We start from the raw sequence: 24,672 nt of genomic DNA on the forward strand, positions 1-24,672 counted from the left end.
ACCTTAACAGCCACATCCATTCCACGTGGCCATCACCCTTCTCCTTCTAACGGCAGAGACAAGGCAGGGAGCTAGGACCCCTTCCAATCACCTCTCTCATCTGGCCGGTTGAGTTCTCTTGCTTTCAGAGAAGTGGCTCATTCTGTGCAGCATATGGATTTGATAAAAGTGCCTGGGTGCGGATGTAGAAAGGAAGGATGTATTTATTTTGCACAGGGATGAACCCAGTGGCTCAGCCTTGTCTTGAACAAGCCCTTCTCACCACAGAGAGAAATCAGTCCAGTCGAGTTTGGTGCACACATATTTTTCTCTTCCACAGGAATATTTGCTTGACTGACCTGACAGTTTCAGAAACAGATACTAATGCATCTGCTTATGGAAACAAAACCACACGCAACACTTAACTCATTACCATGATTTAGCAGAGGCTCCATGTTGCTTTTGGCTGAGGCTCTGGAAGAAAGCTTGTGTATACAGACTTAAATTTTGTGCCGATACTTTGTTTCCCATTCAAAATATTTCCCATCAAAGACCAGGCCCCACATCCTTCGGAAAAAGATGCCTACACAGGAATAACCCTGCCGTGGAGACGTGTGCCAAGCTGATTTTAAAGATTAAGTGAATATAAACATTATTTTATGTATGTGGTGGCAGTGAGCTAAACAAGCAGGTGGAAGGGCAGCCTCGCTCCCGCTCCAGACGCCCTCAGATGACGCCCTCAGATGTCTGCTGAGCAAATGTACCACAGTGCTAACAATTATTGTACCCAAATGTACCCTTTCCCCCAAACATCTGTCTTCTTTCCCCCACCTCTAAAAAAACACACATACCCGAAAGGAAGTTACCATGGTGCGGAAGTTCAAAACTATTATATAGATACTGTCTGTTCTCTGAATACTTTCTGTCCCTCTCTCATGGCTTTTTGTGCATAGAAGACATGAAATAGACCTTTGAGAGTTCTACTTTATGCTCCTGCAGCCCATAACGTGCACAGCGAGAGTCATGAATATAACTTTTACACCCAAAGTGAATCTGTAGCCGAGGCAGTGCTTGTCCCTTTGCCCAGTGGACTGGACTAGTTACATCGAGCAGACTCCAAGAGGGACTGTTGTCTACCTCCATGCCGACTGATTAACTTTGAATTCTCTTGTGGCCACAAACAGCTCACCTCATACCAGGCCGCCTTCTTATCAATGGGTGTTACGAGGCACAAAGCATTTGGGCAAGAAAGTGGGGAGGAATCGTACCGCCAGAGGCACAGAAGGTCGGCCTTCTCTGGAAAGGCAATGAAAGACCTTGTCTGGGCCCTGGGCCATTCAGATTAGTAGTTATCAGGCTTTTTGGTAAATCTCACTTGTAGCTACGTGCAACCACTACTAACTCTTCCGTGGACCGACGGAGGCTTTTCTTTGGCAATGACAAAAAGGTGGCTCTGGGTACACAACGAGGAGAAATCTGTAGGCCCTCCCACAACACTGTCGTCCACTCCTCTACCTCTTGGTGAAACCAGTTCTCAGAGAACTGCAAACATCTAATAAAAATTTTTAAGACGCACTAAAGAACGCGCCGTTGGGGACTGTGGATACATTCAGGTAGCGTGCAGAAGGCACTCGACACGGAAACAACGGCTCGAGGGTCCTCCTCCTGCCTGGAGAGAGCGCATCCTTTTGGCAAGTGAGCAAATCTGGTCAAAGAGCACAGCAGCTCCACTAGGGCCAGCTGAGCCCCCTGGGGAAGGAGCACCCCCGGGGAGCCGGCGCTACCGGAGCCCGACGCCGCTGAGCCCGCGAAGTGAGTTGGGCCGCGGAGAGCGGGCCGGGGCCGGGCTGGGTCGCCCCGCAGCGGAGCCGGCGTGGTGATGGGCAGGCGGACAGACTGGCTAAGTACACGGCGTTCTTCTTACAACTCTCTTGTCCAGTAGCCCTCAGCTCAGAAATAACCACAGAGATTTCTAAAACACGTTCCCCAAATCACTAGTTTTGTGGGTTTTTTTTTTTTTCAAGAAGGCAACTTTTAACAGATCCGTTTCCCTAAGAAACGTGAGTGAGCGCACCAAGACATTTTTAACGACTCGCGCAGGGAAACCCTTTTTGCCCCTTAAACATATAGGGAAAGGGACAGAGAGCAGCCATCGTGCTAAGTGTTAAGCTATATGAGCACATTTATTAAAAAAATAATTCCAAGTCTAGGACAGGTTACTCTGCCTTTAAAGTAAAATATGCAGAGAGCGCATAAAAATCGACGGAGAAAAAAATGAAACCTTAGAGGAATAGCTCATATTCTTCCAAGGTCTGCAATTTTCCCAATCGCCCTCAGTCCCCTGCAGGCAGCCTGGGGCCGACCTGAGCCCGAACGACTCCCGCCCCAACCACCAGCTCCATCATCCACCTGGAACCTTCCTGGCATCAGGACCCTTGTGACTCTGCGGTTGTCGTCGTCATCATCGTCGTTCGGCTTATAACTCTTCTGCCGAGAAATTATGAACAAAAGCTGCTGTTTTACTCCCCATTTGTTACACTAAAAATGCAGAATTAAAGAAAAACAAGAAAAGTTTAATGTTATAGGGAATGTGATTGATACCATTGTGTCACAAGAGTTTTAATATTATAAACTGAGTTTTATGTTACTCTCTTAGGATAGTGACATATTTAACATTTTAAGACTAGAGATGATAATTTGAAGGGGTAAAATAGATATTACTAGATGATTAGACTGTAGTGCTTTGTCAAATTCTTGTATATTAAGTACAAAAACCCTACCATAAACACAACGGAAGTTCTGCCTTCCACTAGCGTGACAGATGCTCCACCCCGACCTATGCTCAGGCTGCGGCCCACCCAGGATCTGCCTCAAGGCCTTGTCACCGCCCGGGTGAAAGCCGAGAACTGTATTTTCTGCCCATCGAACATATCAAACCATTTGTTGCCATGTCTGTTTTATTCCCAGGCAGCCCCCACCCTGCCAGCCCAAGACCCCCATTCCCAGCAGGGAAGGGCTTGGTTCCAAGGTGACCTGGAACTTGGAACCTACCACTCGGAACAGTCCCTCCAGGGCCAGCTTCAGCAATAGGAGCACGTGCTGGGGTGTCCCCTGCAGGGATGCGACTAAAACCTCTGAGGTGACAGCATAAGTCAGAAATGCGGATGGAGAGGGATCAGATCTGGGGAGGTTCCAGCACTGGAGATGGAATGGGGAGGCCATGGGGAACAGGGTGGCTGTGAGCACCAGGTACGTGCAGGGCTGGAGCCATAGCTGAGCAGTGAGGCCTCCTTACCCTCGGTGCCACCAGTGGGGAGTTCAGCATTTTGAGCAGATGTCGACTCATCCCATGATAGTTTTATAGGAAGCTCAGTCATTGTTCCTTTGCGGATTCATGAAACCCTTCCTTTCCTGGCACACATGCTTCTGACCCTCTGCTCCAGCCCCACACCAAAGGCTGAATCCTGCTCACTGAGCCCGGACAAGGCAAGGAGGCACTCGGGGCTTCTTCTCTCCCTCTGCTTATTGAGCAGGAAGTTACATACAGAGAGGGTTGGAAACCTAAGAAGGTGAGGATGCAGAAACTAAAATAGAAGATAAAACAGTGCCTTGCTAGCCCTAGTTTCACGTGGGCTTATGTGAGCTTGGGGGTTTGACAGCAATAGGCTGCCAGAAGTAAACCGAGCCATGTTATCACAGGGTGGGGTCACTTGGTTTACTTGGTTAAAGGCACTGACAAGTCCTGCTAGCCATTGCCTCAGGAAGCAGCAGGGCTGTGCCAAGTGAAGAGATAGACAGAGAACCGCAGAGGTTTCCCACACCAGCTCACCTGCTAGTGACTCTCCCCAAATCCACTCCTTGCACAGAGGCTTCCATCACGCCCGGAATTCACATTCATCGTCTCTGAACCCAGAGGGGAATCGTGAAAATGACCTTCACTTTGAAATGCAAAAAACACAACTGCATCATAACCATCCTAATTATTTTCCTCCTCCTAGCTTCCTCCTATTGTCAAACATATGTCCTGTATCTATGTCATGTTGCTACGGATAGAATTTAATAGGATACAGATTTAGTTACAGACATAGGTACAGGCTCGGGTACAGATATAGACACAGGTTACACAGACGTGTGTGCTTATGTTTCCATTAGCTTCAAATGTAAAGATCTGTGGCCATGGAGCAAGCCTGGTAAAGCAATGATCTAGCTAACTGTTCTAACAGTAAGAACATCCACCCTGGTCGGCTTGGTTCACCTGAGGTTTTCTGGGACCATCTGAGAAGGGAATGCCTGCCCAGGGATGGCCTATCCTGGTGCCCCCTCTTCTGGTGGTAACGCATGGCACCAAAGTACATGCACGGTCAAGCCTATGTGAGAAAGTTCACATCACTGGCTGGACACATTGACCCTCGTTTCAGGTCCAAATGATAGATTTTGAGTGTGATTTATCACTTCAATAATTGAACGTTCCCTCATTCACCTGACCAGAACTTAAATCCAGGCAGCCTCACGGGACTCACACCCAGGGCCTCAGAAAAATCCAACACTGGAATTAAAAAGATGGTAATGTGACCAGCTCACCTTTTTTTGCTGTCATATTTTGTTCTTATGAGGCACCATGTCAATCAGAGCAGTTCACATAACCCTTCAAGATAGCCGTCTTTTTATCGTTGGGCTGAGGATGGGAAGGAAGTACGAACTCAGGGCATGGCATTTGCCACAATCTCAATCAGGAAGGAAAGACAGTCAGTGGGGGCTCAAAATTGACCCAAGGTAACAAAACATTTGCACAGTGGCTTTATTTGAAAATTATTTGGAAGGCATTTGTCTGGTGTTCTACGTTCTAAAGTTCTGCTGGGATAGACCTCTTCTCTTATGTACACGGGGAGAGGGTAATCAACATGGAGCCAGCTCGAGGATCCCTATGTTAACACCAGAGTTTTAGCCAAAGCATCAAGCAGTACTCGGGCTCGATGAAGAGTTTATTCACATTTCAACCTTGTTAAGGAAAACCAATCAAAGTACCAAACAAAGACAAAGAGATATTAGGAGTCAGAGTGTTGTGTTTTTATCCCCCAGACTTGGGAACAGCCAAATATATAAACCGGTTCATAACAAAATTGAAGATACCCTATTGATAATACTGCAATAATAGTAGGGGGGGCTCTAACAGCCCACTCACATCAATGGACAGATGGTTTAAGCCAAAGATCAACAAGGAAACAAGGGTGTTGAATGACATGCTGGACCAGACGGACTTCACGCATATATTCCGAGTGCTTTGTCCTAAAGCAGCAGAAAACACATTCTTCATGCACGCGCACAGCACATCCTCCAGCACAGATCACATGCTGGCCCACAAATCAGGTCTCAAGGTACAAAAAAAAAACTTTGCTCAAAGACTCAAATGGTTACAGTTAATTATACAAATCTATTCAAAGTTTAACCATTTAAAGCTTTCAAATAGCCACATTTCATAAAGGTAATAGTAAAGGATTTTGCATCTGTGCACCAGCTTCTGATTTTCAGAAAACACCCCCATCAGATGCTCAGACCCAGCTTCTGGGAGGGGTAGGTTTTACAAAGTGGGCCTGGTTTTCTTTTCTTTCCTTTTCCTTTCCTGTTTCTTCTTGTGGTTTTCTTAAACCACAGAGCTAGTTGGAAAGAGCTGGAATGTCTCATACAGGGTTCTTGGTGCACTGCCCAACTTTACCATGGCCAACTCACACCCAGCATTGGTCCATTCCAAGATCACAGTGTGGACTAAGGACAGATCCACGTGTCCCTACTTGACTGGACTCTGGGCTCCTTGAGTCAAAACCCACATCTGTCTTGTGTCTGTGTGCCAGGATCTTAATGCATGGATGAGGCCACCTGCGTATGCCTGAACCCTGTGCCCCCATGATGTTGGGTGTGTGGCATGTGGTAGGCACTCCCAGACCCCATCAGCAAAACTGATGATAAAGTGACAAGGCTTATGCTGGCTGCATTTATTAACAATTCCTTTGATTTCCAAAAAAAAAAAGCAATATTCACATCGTTTACCTGTGAGCAGCTGGGCACCCTACAACACTGACGAGACCGGAGTCTCTATGTTGTCTGGCCTGGTCCATTCAGAGCATCACCACACCATAGTGAAAACAATCACACTTTGGAGCCACACAGACCCAAGCTCAAATCCTGTTTCTGCCACTTGTTAATTTGGCAAAGTTTGAAAAGTTTGCTGACCCCTGTGGAACCCTAGACTGGTGATGCTAGTATCTCTGAATCTCCAAAGTGCAAATAACAAAAATCATCCTCAAGAGGTAGGTAAAAACAAGATGAGTATATGAAGAGCACAACAATATGCTTAAGACTAAAATAACTCATTAAAATGCCACAAAAAGCACGGGTGAGTGGGAAGAGGACAGAATGAAAAGCCAGCTCCAAACTCAGTGAGAAAAAAAAAAAATCAGAAGACATTTAGTGATCCAACTGCACTATTATTAATGTTATTATTTATAAAGCATGTTAAGTGAGTAAGACATTTTACCAAACACAGACAATAATATGGTCTCTATTTTTACTTAACAATTGCAAAGACATAAAACAAGCCTCCTGATGGTCTGACACAGTCAGATGTTTCGATGGTGCTTTACAGCAAATGAAGAATCCAGTTCCTGCTGTTAGCACAGCACATGATTTACATCCACAGAGTCAGTACGTTACCACACCTCCTCCAAAGAACCCAGAGAAATGTTGTGGGGGGAGGTAGGGAGAAAGGCTGAATCTTGCTGTTGGCTGAATCTTTATCCCATAACTTAAAAAAAAAAAATTCCAACCAAAGCTAGAATAGAACCCAAAATGTCAAGAAATAGGAAAAAGAATTACTATTCTGGAAGAAATTACTAGAAGTGCTAGTAAGTGTATACTGTGGATATAAATCCAAGTCTTGGCCAAGCTACGGAGGATACAGAAACTTCAAGGCCTTTCTCCCTGGGTGTGGCCTAGGGGAGAATGCGTCCCCCAACCCACTGTAGACAGGTGACCCCATGGGCACTCACTTACCATGGGCACTGTCCTGTTGGACCCGCTGTCCCTTCTGCAGGTTGGCCACCTCTACAGCACTGATGACGATAGAGGCTGGTGGTTTATCTTGGCTCCTGTCCCTACTGAAACCAGAGAAACAGCCATCTCATAAATGAGGGTGTTTATAGGGAGCACTGGGATTGGGTTTCAAAATCTCAGAAATTATAAGACAGCCATTTCTACGTCATTGTACCACCGAGCTAATTGCGGGGACCATTTTATATTATGACATGTTCATGGCACGACACGATGGTGGCACATGGACCTGTCAAAACAAATAAACCTTTTTTTTTTTTTTAATGAAATCTATTGCACAAAGAGCTAAACAAATTATGGAGTAGAGGCAAATGTCTACACCATCAGCATCTAATACCTGGAGAAAAATAGTGGAAACTTTCGGGAATTTGATTGAAAAATGAATTGAAAAGCTCTATCAGGAATGTAAGATTTGGCAAGAGTGCAGCCAAGATAACACACTCCTCTACCATTCAGATATCTGGGGTTTGGAGCATCTCAACACAATTTACAACTCGGATTGCAAATGACTCCGTGCAGGGTCTGAGAAGACAGGTCAAGGCCCTGGTGTGCTAAAAAGAAGGGAAAGGAGTCAATTTCCAGGTTATTGGGCTGGATTCATTCATCGTCACTAGAATGCAGAGATTGCTGTAAGTATTCAAATTGGCACCTTGGACGTTTTAACCAGAGATTAGAGAACAGGCCCCAAACCAGGGTAGCAATTAGACAGTGACTGATCAGTCAGTACAGACCAAATGTAAAAGAAGAGACTGCTTTCAAAGGACCTGCATGACGGCGTTTGGGGGAGACTGCACAGGTGTCGGGATGGGCCTGCCATACCCGACCAGAGCGGAGATGGAGCGAAAGAGCCTTACTTAAGGGTCACCTGACAAGATGTATGGGCAGCATTGAAAAAAAAGAGTAGCAGCTTCGTATCCAAGGAACTTACCAGAGAAAGAATGAAGTAGTGCCCATAGATGGGGAGCAAAGGTGCTCATCAGAGCTTTGTTGATATTATTTTAAATAGGAAATAACCCATAGGCCCATCAAAACAGAGGTGAGTGTGCAAATAATATATCCACAATACAAATCACTTTGCCACCACTTAAAATGATATCATAGATAAAAATCCTTAAGCGTGGAAGATGTTTACATCATAGATGAAATAAACAGGTTCGCAACCAGTATGTAAAATAGCTCATTTTGGAGAACACAGTCTATCATATCCTATCATATTAGTTATCATATCATATATAAACTCTGCTTGGAGTCCTATTTACCAAAATGCTAACTGCAGTTGTCTCCTCATTATGGGATTTCAGGCTGTTACCTTTTCTCTTGTTTACCTGTCTTTTCTCATTTTTTATAAAATTAGCATATTTCACTTGATATTAGAGGGAAGCCATTTGGAATACAAAAAAATAAAATGAAAGGAAAAAAATGGTGGATACTAGTGAAAGCTAAAAAAGAGAGAGAGAGAGAGAGAGAGAGAAGGAGAGAAGCAGCCGATGCAGAAGAAACCCGCCACCAGCACAGGGCAGAAGCGGAGAGCTGCAGGCATGCGGCTGCGGTGGCTACAGATGGGCCGTCAGCCTGTGATCGCCCTGGCCACTGGTTCTCGAAGTGTGACCCCGAGTGCAGGTCGCAGCCTCCTCCGTCCCCTAGCGTAACAGGAAATTTCCCGTGTCCCAGCCCCCAGGAGCTGGGAGATTCCACAGGGCTCTGGAAGGCGCATTGCAAGGTTACATGGTTCATCATTAGCCGGAGACAGAGCGCACGGAACAGCCCAGCCATTGATTTTTTTTTCTACCAATTCACTTAAGAGAATACTGTTACTCCATCTACAAGGGGAGGTGACATGCCTGGACAATAGTTACTCACTAGCCAGGCTGGCCCTCACCACGGTGACATGTCTTGAAATAACGGCGGGGTGAGCACGAAGCAGCCACACACGGATCTACGGCCAGACGGTTGCTGGCGGCCTGCGGGGAAGTCGGGAAGGGACGCCAGACAGCCTAGGGGCTCGGGGCCGCCGGGCAACTCTTGGCAGCACAGGGTGACGGTGGGGAGGGACACGGTGGCCCCGTCCCAATGCACCGGGCGCCCGCCTCCCGGAAAAGCTGCTGGTGGCATGTGAGACAAAGCAGAGGCTCCGGCCACACTGGCCTAGGGACAGCCACTGGATGTCAGCCACACTTCCCCTCGTCACTTCTCTACCTCATCAATATTAAGGCCATTGCCATGATATTTCCCTATGTGAAAAGTATTTCTTTCATTAACCTCATTTCTATGGTGAAGTCAAGTCAGTTGAAAGCGGGCTGGTGTAAGCCTGCTTTCTCCATAGCACATTACTGGAAATGTCCACTTTTTTTTTTTTTTTTCAAATCCCTTGCACGGTTTTGGTGTTGCTGCCAAGACAAACCTATAAAAGGATCATTTTTCAAAAGAGAAAGGATTTGCGTGAATGTAACAGGGACTCGGGTTTGCTACCTGGGTGAAGTCCCCGGGAGCCAGCCCCAGCTCTAACGGGTGTGCCAGACGCCAGCCCTGCCTCCTGCGCCAGTCCCAGTCCAGCCCTGGGGCCCGTGCCTGGGCCCGCAGCACTCTGCCCCATGGGAGGGGCTTCTCAGGCGTGTTAGCTAACGTCCTCCACATCCCTGAAAGAATTAGCCTAGCTTCGCCCTGACCCCCAAGCCGGAGAGCTTCCCTACTCGACACAGCACGAAGCCACTTCTGCGTGGGAAAACACACACCAAGCAACGTAGGACACTGTGTAAAGGGCCTGGATCGTTCTGACGATCCAGAAGGGCGATAACAACTGTGTTACCTAACCTGTTTTACCTTTGACTTTTTTCTTATCGAGATCGTGTGCAGGTCAGTGCCTCCCAGGGATGGCCACCCCATCTCCAAAGAATCGCCGACGTCATCCAGGGGCTTCCAGGCTTCACCCGGCGAGCCATCTCCCTCTCTGCAGGCCCAGGGCGCAGTGTTTCTGGGGGCAGAGGTGAGTACAAATGCTAGACCACAGGTGCATACGTGTCCGCCTCCCCGGCCACGGGCATCCCTCCCTGGTCCCTGCGTCTCACCGGCCCGCACGAGTCCCCAGATGAGGACTCAGCTGCCAGCCCATCCTGGAACCCCAGGGAGGTGGCCCACAGGCAAACAAGGAAAGCAGATGAGTGTGGTAGAGAAGAAAGCATGGGAGCCTAGGGACCCTGGGAACCTGCCAGCCCCGGGGACTCTCCCGCTGCTTGAGAGAGGTGGTCATTTGCTCTGATTCGATGTGTCCCCATGGGCCCACATGTACGATGATAGAGGCTAGAAAGCTCTGGAGACCTACGTCACGGAAGCAGCAGGCCTCAGGTAGCTCGCAGCCTCCAGGAGCCCCCACCCGACCCCCAGCCCTTTAGAGGGGCACATGATAGACCCCTGGGTCGTTGTCAATGCAATGGGTCCTCCCTATGTGCTGTGGGACTTTTGGGGTGAGGATTACAAGGGATCAAGCCTTTTTTTCTTGGTGTATTTTCTTTCCTTCTCCTCTTTGGAGCCGTGTGCTAACGTTCCCAGGGGAGCCTGCAGTCGGGGCCAGGAGGGAGCTAGGGGTCCTCAAGCTATTTGGATCTGTTACCTAAAAAATCTGACTTGCATGTCTTTCCATCTTCATCGGTCATCAAGTGAATATGAAGAACACAGAGCCCGTGTCCATGCCACCCCGCTGCACATGTGGGGAGTCAGCCCTACACCTCCGTCAGCCGGGTCCCCACCCCGTCCCATCCATCACAGAGTCTTACCCCGTCTGCCTCCCAAACACATGGCCGTACCGGCCACGTGTTGCCCCCTCAACACCTGGCCTGCAACTGGCTGTCCTCCCCCAGCTCCCGTACTTGAGAGTCTCTCCTTCCAACCCACTCCTCACCCAGCAGCATGACGGGCTTTTAAAAAATATAATTCAGCTTGTGTCATAACCTGCTTTAAAAAACGTATCAGTGTCTCATGTCTTCACTAAGCCTTAGGAGCAGAAGTCCTGCCCCACTGTCACCCTTACGTGCTGTGTTTCTGATGGCTCCTCATGTGACTCTACCTCCCCATTCTTCCCCTGCACACACAGCGTCCCATTTCCCCTGCTAAGCCAAATTCCTCCCTCTGGGACGCTCTTCCCTGACCCTCCCTTGGCAAACTCCTATTCACCCTTCTGGGCTCAGTTTCAACACTACTTCGGATAAAGGTTCCTACAGAACACCCATTTTTAAATGTATTTGCATAAATATTCATTAAGTATATTAATGGCTCCCAGCTGCCTCAACCAGTAGCAGGTGCAACTCTTGATCTGAGGTGGTAGGTTCAAGCCCAAGGTTGGGTGTAGAGATTGCTTTTTTTTTTTTAAGATTTTATTTATTTATTCATGAGAGACACACACACAGAGAGAGAGAGAGACAGAGACAGAGACACAGGCAGAGGGAGAAGCAGGCTCCATGCAGGGGGTCCTACGTGGGACTGGATCCCAGGTCTCCAGGATCACGCCCTGGGCTAAAGGTGGCGTTAAACTGTTAAGCCACCTGGGCTACCCCTAGAGATTGCTTTCAAAAAATAAAAACTTTCAAACCAAATAAACAAAGATATAGTCTGTGTGAACAAATACATAACCCACAAAGAGGTCTCATTTGAACTCAAGTCCAGCTTATATATTTTTTTATTTTTCTATGAGAATACCTGGACAAATATAGAATTCCTCTCAATTTTTTTTCTTTGCCTAAATTTTTTTTAAGTTTTCAAAGAGGGAAATGCAGTCAGACTCACAATACTTGTTTAGACAATTTTCATTTATTCAAGAGACAGCCCAGAATGCCAATTATACCTCAGCTCTGGACTGGGAGGTGAAGGGGGGGGTGCCATGACATGCTCCTAGTGAACTGCCTTCTGTTCTAGGTGCTCTCAGGCCATCTCCTTAATTACGTCTTCCAGAAGACTACTCCAGCAAACCGGTAGGCACTCTGCGGATCACCTACCTTATTATTTTTGAAAATCAGAGCGACATGAGTCTGTTTCCTGGCACTTCCTCGATTTTCCCAACCCTACTAAGGTCACCAATGGTGCTCTCATCTGCAACTTGTTTCTGTGTCTCCAGGTGGAATCGATCCAGTGTTAGGACATGTAAGCACATTTCAGATTATTTTGGAGACACTGTACAATTTCATTTTCCCTCCTTCTCCTTCCCTCTTGCCCCTGCCTGCTGCCCCCGCCAACCTTTGCCAGAGGGCCCATCTGCTGTGAGGTACCAGACACATACACACTGCTCTGCCTCCCGTCGGGAGGCTTTTCCCAACATACCAGCTCATGGTTAGAAAATCGATAATTTATCCCAAAATAATAAACAAGCTTATCGATTTCAGCCATTTTATATGACAATCACTTACCTATTTGCCTTGCAATTATTTTAATAAAATATTTAGGTGACAAGATAAACTCACTGCAATACATCATGATACACTGAATTTTGCTTTATTGCACTTGACGGGTAGCGCATTTTTTTTACAAATTAGAGGTTTGTGCAACCCTGCACCGAGCAAGTCTATCAGCGCCATTTCTTCCAACAGCATTTATTTGCTCACTTCGTGTCTCTGTGTCACATTTCGGTAATTATTGCAATATTTTAAACTTTTTCATTACTATTACACTAGCTGTGGTGATGTGTGATCCATGATTATGACCCACTGAAAGCAATGATGATGGTTAGCATTTTTTAGTAATAAAATATTTTTAATTAAGGTACACACATTATTTTTTTAGACTCAGTGCTATTGAACACCTAATAGACTAGTATAGCGTAAACATAACTTTTATAGGCACTGGGAAACCAATAAGTTCATTTAACTCACTGTACTGCAATATTCACTTTATTGCAGCAGTCTGCAACCGAACCCACAGAATCTCTCAGGTATACCTATCATTCCTGCAATAAGGTCACTACGTTCCCCCTGCAATTTCACCCTTAACAGATCCTTCTTTATCATCTCCTGAAGTAGTGCTATGAGAAAATAATCTGGAAATCCCCGATGACAACCCTCTGCCAAGAGACCATTTGCCAATTACATCACTGATTTAAGTGGCTCCCAAATGCTTTCCTTTAACAGTGCAGGTTTGAATTCTACTTCTCCAAGCAAACCTCTCAGAAGGGGCTCCTTACTTTGGTTGATTACAAGCCAGCAGATACCCAGCAAGCAAAAGGCTTGACTTCCATGGGCAACATGGAGGTGCACAGGCAGGTGGATGGTGGACATCCTGCCATATTTGCTATTGCAGTAGGTGTGCTCCACCTAATGAATCCATCTCCATGGCTCCTCAAGACCCTCATCCTCACCTCAACAAGGATGGGTCTTCTTAAAAGCATAAGGCCTCATTGTAGTTAGTGTGTGCCTGGATCTCACTCTACATTTCAAGCTCCCCTCCCTGGCAGCTCTCTCTGAACCTATAACTGGCTACATCCCTTCACTCCTGTAGGAGCATAATCTCCTATTGATACTCTGATTTCTTTTTTATTTTTGTTTTTTCCTTAGGAAGCTCACACATTTCCCTGGCTTTAGCCATGAGTAATGAGTCACACACAAATCTTCATTTTTAAACTTACCTCCTCCCTAAATCTGAGTTCTAAGTTTTCAGCTATTTTCTTTTCTTTTAGGACACTCATTTACATATGAGGATGATGGCAATGATGAGAATGATGATAGTGATGGTGGTGGTGATGGCGATGTGGGTTGATGGTGGTGTTGGTGATGATGGTGGTGATAGTGGTGATGGTGGTGGTGATGATGACGGTGATAATGATGGCAGTGGTGATAGTGGTGATGATGGTGATAGTGATAGTGATGATGATGTGGTGATAGTGGTGATGGTGATGGTTCTAGTGGTGATGGTGGTGATAGTGGTGATGTTGGTGGTGATAATCATGGTGGTGATAGTAATGATGGTGTTAGTGATGATGATGGTGGTGGTGATAGTGTTGATGGTAGTGGTGATGATGGTGCCTCTGAAAGGGGCATCAAGCCAGGAGCTGACTGAAGTGAGGACACACAGTGAGAAAGATCTAAGGAAAGAAGTTTCCAGAAGCACAAATGTTTTGCCAAGGATAATGTTTTATGTACCACAAACAGGTTGCATACTTCCCAGGATGTTGCATGTTTGTTGACTAGAATATAGAAAAATACAGGGTTTATATTGGGCTTCAGCAATATTGTAAAATGATGACCAAAAACATTAGATACGAGTCTTTCTCCAAACCAGAAATATTTCTAGCATTAGTAGAATTAATTATGATTATGGGTAGATTTACTGTCAAGCTTTCATCTAGAAACATACTTAAGTTTGAAAATCTAGGAAGACCTTATAAGTTTAATCACCTACATTTGACTTATTCATTAATATCTGCTTTCCAGAATCTTCCTGTGATTTTTGTCATTTAAAAAAGTGAGGAAAACCCACAGTTGTCTGGAGTCACTCATCACAGACCAATTCCTGATTCGAAGGAGGGGCCTGTGTCCTGTCCCTGGCCCTTCCACCCCATGTCCCAGGATTGTGGCCCTAGAACAGTAGCCGTCTTTCTGCCTCTCCTTAGTGAAATCCCATGGGACCTCTACTCCTGTCACCAGACTGCCCTGGCCAGGATCCTGGATGTTGGTGGAGCCAAGTGGACAGAGCTGGCAGGGTAAGCATCACACACACTTGCCTGGCAGAAAGAGCAGACAACGTGGAGCCCCAATACCCCAGCCTGGCACTTGCGCTTCTTTGCCATCACTTATTTTCAATGGTCAATTCTCACCTTTAAGACAACTCACTAACTTGCACATTCTTCATGAAACATTTAGGAGTAAACACCCCCCAGGGCCTGTGACAAGCATATGAAGTGCCTGGCCCCTGTTAAGCCCATGTCAACTCTGCAATCAGCTGAGGGTACACTTGTCCGGCCCCCTGTGGGCCCTTACATACCCAGATGGTGAGGCCCTGAGGCCACAGCTCATGGCCTGCTCCTGCTACGTTCAGCTGTGGCAGAGCTGGTCCTCAGAAGGCCAATGCCAGGCTAAGCAAGGGCAGCTGCTTCTGCCTCCCTCCATTCCCCACTATCCCTGGGTCATGTCTCTGCATGACCAGCAGCCCTCCCAAATCTGCCCTCTCCCTTCCTCCCCACCCTTTTCTTGGGGAGATGTTCATTATCATGGACTGTGTCTCCCAAAATCCATAGGTGGGAACCCTAACCCCAACTGTGGCTGCACCTGGGGCCTTCCCCTGCCTGAGCCCTCTTGGACCTGCTCCCCTGCCAGCGGGGCTCAGCCTCTCTGGCCTCCTGGTCTGTGCACCCAAGGTGGCTTCCCCTTCAGCCCTTGGTCCTTCTCTCCCTCAGCCTGGACCCTCTTCTCATGGAGGTCATCCTTCCAGACTGGGGAAACGTCCCCCAGAGGTCCTAATAGCCATCCTGTGTTCTCGTCCTCCTGACCCCTGGCCCTCCTCTGCTCATTGCACTTCTCTCATTTGGGGATTTGTGTGTGTATTTGGCCATCGTGTATACCCAGAAGAAGGTAAAGGCCCTTGAGAGACGGGAGCTCAGCACCTGAAGTGCCTCAGCGTTCCAAGTGCCTAGACCCAGGGAGACATGCAGCAGGTGCTCGCACCAGAGGAAGGGAGGAAGGACTACCCTCGCCACTCGCCTGCCAAGGGCTGTGCAGCCTGAGCCCCTTCACCTGTCTTCACCTTGGGAGCCCCTCGGCCAGCAGCAGCCCGCTCTCTGGCACGCAGTGGGTGCTCAGTACGTGGTTGCTGGAAACAATAATGAAGAAGCCATGTATTTGAAATCAGGGTTACTTTACATTCATGTGTGACCACCACCTACCATCTAGTGGTGGGAGAAGGCAACTTCATGGTGGTTTGCTTCTGGACAAGAACCAGGGAGGAGGCGGGGGCAGGTCAGCACCCGTGGGAGGGCCCTGCCGCTGCCTTAGTGCAAGTGCTAGGGATTGTGCACGTTCCTGGGGGAGGTAAAGGGATGGCTGAGGAGGATAAGAAGGCCCAGCAGGAAATGCAGATGTGAGCTTCCCAGGGGATCCATGGGGAGGTTGTGTTCGGAGTTACACCTGATACCTCAGAGTGACAGTCCTGAGACTTGTGCTTTGCTTCTGATGCGTCAGAGATCAGATCCATAGAGAAGCTTTAGCTGAAGAATGCTGGAACGCTGTTTCCAGCTTCCTCAGTTGAGAAAGAAGGCTTGAGAGAACTTGGGGAATTTAAAATAAACTAATGTTTTGTGAGGAATGCAAACCTGAGGGGAAGAACAGGATAAAATGCAGTAGAAATGACAAAGCCCCCACCCCCACCCCCAAGCATAAAGTCAAAAAGACTAACACCACACTTACTGCCTAAGATCACAAAATACAGTAAACCTGCAGGCCGTCAGGTGTGGCAGTCAGTAACCCCTCCAGACCCATCTCCATCTGTAAGAACAAAAAGTTTGGACAACATGGTTCAAACAGATTTTTCAACCTTCAAGTTCTTTAACTGTCTGATTTTAAATTAACTTAAGGCAAATCCCTATCCCAAACCTTAATGTATCTTCTTCCTAACAAGGACACGGCCTTTCGCTATGTCCTTGAATCACTGCTTTCTTCCTATGGGGGTTCATCCCAAACCGAAGGTGGCGATGGGGACAAAACATTATGTGATTCACCACCACGCTGGCCTGCACCCAGCTTCTGTGAAGACCTGCAGAAGTTCAACAAAGCTGAAGACACACGGGGATCCAGGCAACAAGTGTCTAAGAGCAGACCTGGTACATGACGGGTGTCAAGGCCTTGGGCACAAAGGCGGGCAGGCTGCGTTGCAGGGACAATCACATGTCACGTAGGCACTGAGAAACGCTTTCCGTGGTGATCTCTCAGCCTGTGCATTAATAAATCCCAGGCATCTCCTTGACTTCAGGCCACAAATACGACTGTGGGACAGGAGCCAGTTTGATTCTTTGGGAAATTAGCAGGAAGGAGTGGGTTTCTGAGCTGCACCCCCTCCCACGCTTCCCCCCCCCCCACACACACACACACACTCTCAAAGCCGGTAATCACTCACATATGTCCTTGTGCTAGAACCACAGAGCAGGGTCATCGCCTACCGAATGCTCGTATGGCACATCCAGGCTGGCACAGAAACCCTCAGTGGGCGTGAAAAGAGCCCCTCAAGGTCACTGGGGCACCCTGGCACCCTGACATCCTCAGCCAGCCCGTGTCAGCTCTCACTGCCCATCAGGCCCCAGATCCATCACCCTCTCCACGGCCCCCCACCAGGCACTGCACAGCCAGCAAACTTCCACCCCTGATGCTCCACAGTGGTGATCACAGAGCTTCCAGGAACTGCACCCCATCTCCCTTGGAATGGCCTGACCTTCCCTGCCCATGAGAATTAACAAAAAAAGCCTGTTTTCAGAGTGTGCCACCATTGAATGACCAGGACACATGTGGAGTGGTCTGGTTGACTTACAGGCCCTCGCGGGAGCTGCCGCACTCACTACATGAAATGTGAAGAAATTAGTTAGGCTTCTCCCTTGAACAGCACTATTAAGAGCCAGACGACAGAACACACCCCAGCAGACAAATCCAAAGGCACGCTGCAGACCTAAAACGCAGATCTAACCCTCCAAGACTGTTCGCTTGCTCTTCATGAAGTGAGTTCTGTCTACAGAGAGTACAATCAGCTCTTCTTCAATTATTGTCCAATAATACTACTAATAAAGCACAGTTTATTTCATTAAGTGTGTGATAGGCTTGCTTTTATTAGTTTTAACCTTGTGGATACAAGGAACCCAACTATCTTTGGCTGGTCCAAAAGCTTTGCGAACAAAGGAAAATGATCCATTTTTAGTATCTCAAGTAAGTAATGGAAAATTCTTGATTCCTAAGTGCAATACCAATTTTTTAAAAAGCTGGTACATAGAGACCATGTTACTTAATGATGATTTTATGGAACTGCAAAAATCATTCTTAAGAAATTTCTTGAAAGTAATTCCAACTTGCATTTATGTATCCCATTAAAGGTTATAAAAGGCAGCGCATAACACCATTTGGCACAGCAACAGTGGAAGAGAGATGGGATTGAGAGGGGTCATCCCTGTATGGCTGTGGAAACTGAGGCAGGCACTGAAGGTTGGATAGTGACTGAAGAAACAAACACTAGGGTCCTACTAGGGACTTTCAAGCAGCCCACCTTCTCTGCCTTCCAACAGCTCAGGGCTCAGAAAAGGTCTACTTACTTTGAAATGAAGGGATCCCAGTGTACTGCAGGGAGCCCAGAGGAGAGGTAGCTACCACCTTGAGATGGGAGGTAGAAGGAAAGAAGGTAGACCCAGCAGAGGCTTCCTGGGGGGTGGGGGGCCTGCATGACCCAAGGCTTGGAGGAAAGAAGACAAAGAATGTATACAAGAGCAAGGCACCCTCACAAAACACCAGTTACTTGATATTGTTTGATGCTTTGCATGGCACACAAAGGAATTCAGCATTTTTCTAAAGGTAACAGAAAATTATTGATGAATTCAATCAGGAGAATAGAAAGATCTAACATGCATTCCAGAAGATTCTTGTGGTGGCCATAGAGGGAGAGTGAATTGAAGGCAAGTCAGTCCATGGCAGAAAGACCAAGGAGGTGGTCCTCAGGGCTCAGAGGAGAGAGACCAGAGCTGGAGCAGTGAGTGCAGGGGAGAGGCCAATTCTGGTCTGCAGAATGGACGGGGGTGGTACCGAGACAGAAAAATTCAGGACCACCCACTGATTTTTAGCACGGGTGACCAGTGAGCAGGTGGCTGTGCCATTTACTGAGACAGATTTGGGGGAGGAAGGCCTGAGAGGAGAGGTAGCATGTGTGGTCCCCGTACACAATTTCCTGCTAAGCCCCATGTGGGCAGGTGGCTGTGCCATTTACTGAGACGGATTTGGGGGAGGAAGGCCTGAGAGGAGAGGTAGCATGTGTGGTCCCTGTACACAATTTCCTGCTAAGCCCCATGTGGGTAAGACTCCCAGAGTGCAGGAGTCACATTCACTGCAGAGGCAGGCGGTCTGTGCCCAGCCCTCAGTGGATCTAGCATAAGAGACACACAGAAGAGCACGACACTGGCCAGGAAGACCAAAGGAGTGGGTGAGAGAAACCAAGTGGGGAGGGAGAAGAAATCCCATGCAAACATCACGGAGTGCAAGGATTATGACACGAATTATGTTTTTTAAAAATACATCACTCAGAGATGAAGTATTTACAGTGGAAGCGTCATGTTTGGGAATTACTTATTAAAAAAAAAAAAAAAAGCCCAGCCATAACAACAAAGTGAAAGGCAGCAACAAAACTTGGCAAAATGTTGTAAATGTTTTATAAAGAATGTATGGGCATGTGCACGTGCGTGCTCTCCAAAGGAGTTTCAATGACATGTAGAATGAAAGGGGAAAAAAAAAATCACAGTACTCAATTAATAGGTCTTTCATAACCTAAACATGAAACAACTCAGTGAAGTAGGTGATGGTCTTCAAAGCTAGTGTGGGGAATGGTAAAATGGTCAGAAACTACTTTTTGTGGAAGATTCACCTTAAAAAGCCAGAACAGGTACACCAAATGGAGAGGGAACAGAGGACCAAAGGACAAAAGGTGGTGTTTAGGGGAACAGGATGTCTCAAGCATGAAGGAAAGAATCAACAGAGAAGTAAAGACCAAATCTGGGACAAACTGGCTGACAGATGCACGTGTTCAGCATGGGACACACCTGGAACTCACACCCAGGGTCTCAGAAATCCCAATCCGTGTTTTCATCCCTACATGTTAGTTCTGAACTTACATAAAGCCTAACCAAGGGATACGCTGATCCTGAAACAAGGGCTCAGAAATCTGAAACATCTGGTTCTGATTCAGAACCAGATGGGTCACCTGCCCATCTCTGGAACACAGAGGATATCGTCTACACCCCTTACCTGGCGGGATCGCTGCCACGGTCCATGGGGTAATGGATGTCTCGGTGCTTTGGAAGGTGGTAACCCATCATGTAGAGATTATCGCCATTACTCACCTGCACACACAGCATCGAGGCAGGAGCAGAGGATGAGCATGCCCAATAGGCCTGGACCCCAGTGGTGTGTCCAGAAGTTATTGGTTGTGTCACTTTGAGTAACGTGCCCTTCTTAGACCTTCTACATTTTAACCCATAAACCGCAATTAATAATGCCAACTTTGAAGGCTGCTTTGAGACTTGACATAGGATTGACAGTTCCCAGCACAGAGGCTGTCCTTGTAGACGTCAGCTCCCTGTGACTGGGTTCTGATTTTATCTCTCTGGACTGAACCAGATCTAGAGTGACAAGTCACTGTACAAAACTGTTCGACCCATGTCTTTCTCAACCCTGTTCTATCTCATGTTCAAGCTTCCCCTTCGTTAACCAACCACTGGATCGCCCACCTCTGGCTTCTCTGCTTCCTCAAACTTGAAACACGGCAGGTAGGGATCCCTGGGTGGCGCAGCGGTTTGGCGCCTGCCTTTGGCCCAGGGCGCGATCCTGGAGACCCGGGATCGAATCCCACATCGGGCTCCCGGTGCATGGAGCCTGCTTCTCCCTCTGCCTGTATCTCTGCCTCTCTCTCTCTCTCTGTGACTATCATAAAAAAGAAAAAAATAAAAACTCTTTAAAAAAAAAAAAAAAAAGAAACACGGCAGGTCACAGTACTTAGAACAGATGCACATGACCTCCGAGGAGTGGAGGCTGAGGCACACTGCCTATCTCTTTGACACCTCACTTTGAGTTACGGTCTTCAAGGAATAATTGATGATATCGGTCCCTTTCCTCTCTCAAACTTGACAACTCAAAATATGTTCTAAAGGTACTGTGGGGTAGATATCCAAATACTTTCCCTCACTGAAATTCACGTGTCACTTTTCTCGCCCACATCAAAGTCTTCCCGTAGATTACCCAAGTCCACGGAGGTTTGAGATCAGATGCAAATTTTAATTCTATGTAATCACCTCAATCATTTTATAAAATCATTTCAAGAAGTTTCAGGCTGGTACCACTGGGTCTCGGTGACACAGAAGCATTTGGTTGGTTTTATGAGATCCTCATCCTCTCTCCTCAAGTGGGCTTGTGCCTCCTCCACCTACTCCTTGCAGCCTTCATCCATCTGACGTGGAACTCCTTGGATGTCTGCCTCCTTCCCCCGGTGAGAGAATGTCAGAGCAGGTTCCATTTCACTCATATTTCTCACCCAGCACCTAGGGCTTTGCGTTGCTGTGGCAGGCGCCCAAGATTCGTTGGAAGAATCTATAATGTCAAAAACTTCCTGTACAATTTCTACATTTTTAAAGAAGTCTAAAATCTTTTGATGAGACTTACACATTCATCTGGTTCTAATTTGCCTCTCTGTGCAGGAACCTTGATCTTTATTTCCTTAAAAATGCACATGCCCATCCATCAAGCTTCTGCTTGACCTCTCCAGGGTCAGGGAGTTTATCAGGTTAAAGGGCAGATGGTCTTATGGTTACATGGCCTGACCCTCAGGTAATTCCATATGTCGAGCCCAAGCCCATCTGTCCCTTCCACTGACTAGGCACAGCTCTGCAGTGCAAAATTTCCACAAGTTTCGACTTGTTATTTCTCTTGGTAGACATCTGAGATCTCACAACCACTCACCTGCGTTGTGTGAAGTTTTTCTTCTTTAAAAGACACCTCCTCTTTCGATTCCTGTTACCCTGTCCTGGACATATTCTAGTTCACCACTCTTTAATTTCCAGAACCAAAGAGAACGTGACATAAGGAGACACGGTGAAGCACCAGGTCAAGTGGGGATGACATTCCTTGTACCCTGAACCTGCTCCTCTACTGACAAACCCAGAAACAGAAAAAGGCGAGATTTTTCTTGCCCTCTTAAAGTTGGGACTATTGGCCACCAAATTTGGGGCTTCCTCAGAAGCCTGTCAGGAGAGGGCTTGGAAAAAAAAATTAAAAAAAAATAAAATTAAATTAAATTAAATAAATAAATTAATTAAAAAAAAAAAAAAAGGAGAGGGCTTGGAATGAGACACTCCATAGTACCTTCTTTGGTTGGAAAAAAAGAAAAAAAGAGTGTTCTCATTACAATCTTCACTTCACTCTTCCCATAAAGGAGCCTGGAAAGGTGTGTGACATGATGGTCACATGCTGCGAGGTCCCCACAGTGCTTCCCCTGCCACGGACCCCAGCCACAGCCCTGCACATCCATGGGGAGAGACACCTCAAGAACCTGTCACACGGGCCCAGACCAGAGCATTTTACATTTTCTTTCAAAAATTCTGCTAATCTTTTGAATGAGAACTCACCTTTGAAAAGGTAAGGTTGAGAACATGAACAGCATAGGTTAGAAATGCACACCATTGTTTTCAAACAGCAAGACAGCAGGGGAAAGAAGGTGCTGTCATAAATAGCGGGATCTTTTTCAAGTGTGCGTGTGTGTGTGTGTGTGTGTGTGTGCGCACAGCATGGCCAAGCCCAGTGCCCACATTCAGCATGATATGTGGCAAATTACAGCCCAGCAAACGTTCAATGGCCACCTTCTGCCCAACTCGCAATGGCCAATGAGCCCCTAAACTCATGGCAGGGTGCCATGAGCTATTCAGCAACCAGCAGATAGACAAAAGGAAAGCCACCTTCTTGGAGAAAGGAGTATGGCTTCCTGTAGAAATCCCAGGCCTGGGGAAGGGTGTCTATGTGGGTTTAAACCAATGAACTCCATGCCCATGTCATCTGGAAAGAGTTCCCCGAATCAAGGGAAACACAGAGATCTAGGCAGGGGATTTCTCCTTGATCACAGCACAGTGCCGTCCGCTTTTCAGTTAACGTCAGCTGCCTTCTCAAGTCACTGGTGATGCCAAGTCCTCATTTAGAATCAAGACCCTTCTCATAGAACCAGCTACCCAGCAGGCAGAGGTTCTCTGAAGTTTGAGCCATAAACCCCCTCTGACGAGGTCTGGTTCCACAGCCTACAAAGTCCTCAAATTGGTGCTCTTCCCCTAGAGTGCAGAGGGGCTGAACTCGGTGTTTGGTCCTTGCCCCTGTGGACAGATGCCAGCACCGGCCTGCGGCTCTGGGAAGTGCAGCCCTCTACTGTCTAAGCAAGAAGGCCATGTGCAAGTGCCCACACACCCCTTCTCCTTTCCACCAGCTGAGACATAGTTATACCTTCTACCTTTAAAACGCTTTTTATCTTTTTAAATTAAAATTCCATCAGTGCCTCTGAATCCAAGCCCTTGATACAATGATTTCATCTGACTCGGGGTTCCCTGCATGTCCATATCGTACATCCTGTGTGGCTCACACAGCAAGGGTAAGAATGGTGTGTGTACATGGGGCAGGAAAGAAGAGATAAGCAGGGGGAGAAATTGAGGTATTGTTGTCTTCAAAAACAAACAGTGTGTATGCCCTGGAGTCTACAAAAAAACCTTAAAAACTACTTTGGCCATCTTGACATAGTTTTAGATGAATGATCTTGTGAATCACACTAAAGCTCTCCTGCTCATACGAAGAGCGCTAACACTTTGCTTTGTGTTCTACCAAGAAAAATAGAAAACCACAGATCAAGACAAAGGATTTAGGCCACCTCCTGAAAGCGGGGGAAAAAGCTCTTACAAATCTCAAGAACTCCAAGATCTTTTTATTGATTTCAAATTCCAATAGAATGAATATGTTTTATCTAAATATTTTTATCACATAACTGAAACATTGATTTATTCTTTCAGAAATAGAGTTAAATACATCAATCTAGTTACAAATTCTAATATAAAGAGTACAAAATATAATGTTATAAATTGTATTTAAAAAAAAGAAATACAAATTCTAAGGTCTTTTGCATTTTACTGCCTCAAAGTATCATTAGCAAAGTTGATGAAGAATGAACGTTCTCCATGGGTCCCCTCACACAGGTGTGCTGGGGCTCTGCAGTGCACTTACACCACCTCTCGAAGTCCTGGCCTGTGATTTTTCTTTTACTCAGTGAACAAAATGCTCTGCACTCAGAACTCACCAAAGTTAAAGCAGTAAAACAGCATATGCTACTTTGTCTGGAAAGTGGGAAAGTCAAACACATACAGTCCCTCTTGTTTGTACATCATCGATGTTTGGGGAGTCATCGTTTATTTTGCTTTAAAGCAGGACTATTGATAAAGTGAAATATGGCCACAAGCGTCCAAGAGGCGCAGTGTCCTTTGGGCACAGATTGACAGGTGCAGTTGCTGTCCGCGATCCAGGGGACATGCATCCTGTGAGCCAGGAGTGCTCACTCTCTCGCTCTCTCTCATGCCTCTCTCTCCAGTGGGAAGACTGAGCAGCTCCCTGAGCCAGCGCCCTGGAAGGCGTCAGAGAGACGGCACCGGTTACTGGCTGCATTTAACACTACATCCATCACAAAGCAGTGCTAGATTACTAAATCTGTGCGTGTGTTCTGCCCTGACACGGACGCTTGTGTCCTGACACGGATGCTCCTATAAATGTACGTAGCCTGTGCCAGAGTCGCCGAGTCTGAAGACGGCTCTTGACACCCTGGGCAAAATGAACAGCCCTTCACCTAACCCGGTGGCTGTGTGTA

The 24,672-nt window shown here is 46.9% G+C and overlaps 1 protein-coding gene and 1 long non-coding RNA gene across 9 annotated transcripts in view; one reads left to right on the forward strand and one right to left on the reverse strand.

Annotated features, from left to right (window-relative positions):
- ZNF516 (zinc finger protein 516) overlaps positions 1-24,672 on the reverse strand; it is a 168,844-nt gene that overhangs the window by 27,557 nt on the left and 116,615 nt on the right. Inside the window, exons 8-13 of one of the 8 annotated variants that reach the window (XR_005985502.1) lie at positions 16,461-16,538; positions 8,944-10,054; positions 7,027-7,130; positions 4,561-4,654; positions 3,809-3,917; positions 2,389-2,517 (exon numbers count right to left, since the gene is read on the reverse strand). The gene's annotated coding sequence lies outside the window, so the exon portion shown is untranslated. Of the gene's footprint in view, positions 1-1,904; positions 2,518-3,808; positions 3,918-4,560; positions 4,655-7,026; positions 7,131-8,943; positions 10,055-16,460; positions 16,539-24,672 lie in introns of those variants that run through there. The other 7 variants (XR_005985505.1, XR_005985504.1, XR_005985506.1 and 4 more) reach the window with 7 other exon arrangements.
- On the forward strand, positions 9,937-23,979 carry LOC121482056. The gene is made up of 3 exons (XR_005985508.1): positions 9,937-10,066; positions 11,989-12,213; positions 14,672-23,979. It is a non-coding gene; the product is annotated as an uncharacterized LOC121482056 (long non-coding RNA).

Source organism: Vulpes lagopus, chromosome 24 (genome assembly GCF_018345385.1).
Source record: "Vulpes lagopus strain Blue_001 chromosome 24, ASM1834538v1, whole genome shotgun sequence".
Lineage (NCBI taxonomy): Eukaryota > Metazoa > Chordata > Mammalia > Carnivora > Canidae > Vulpes > Vulpes lagopus.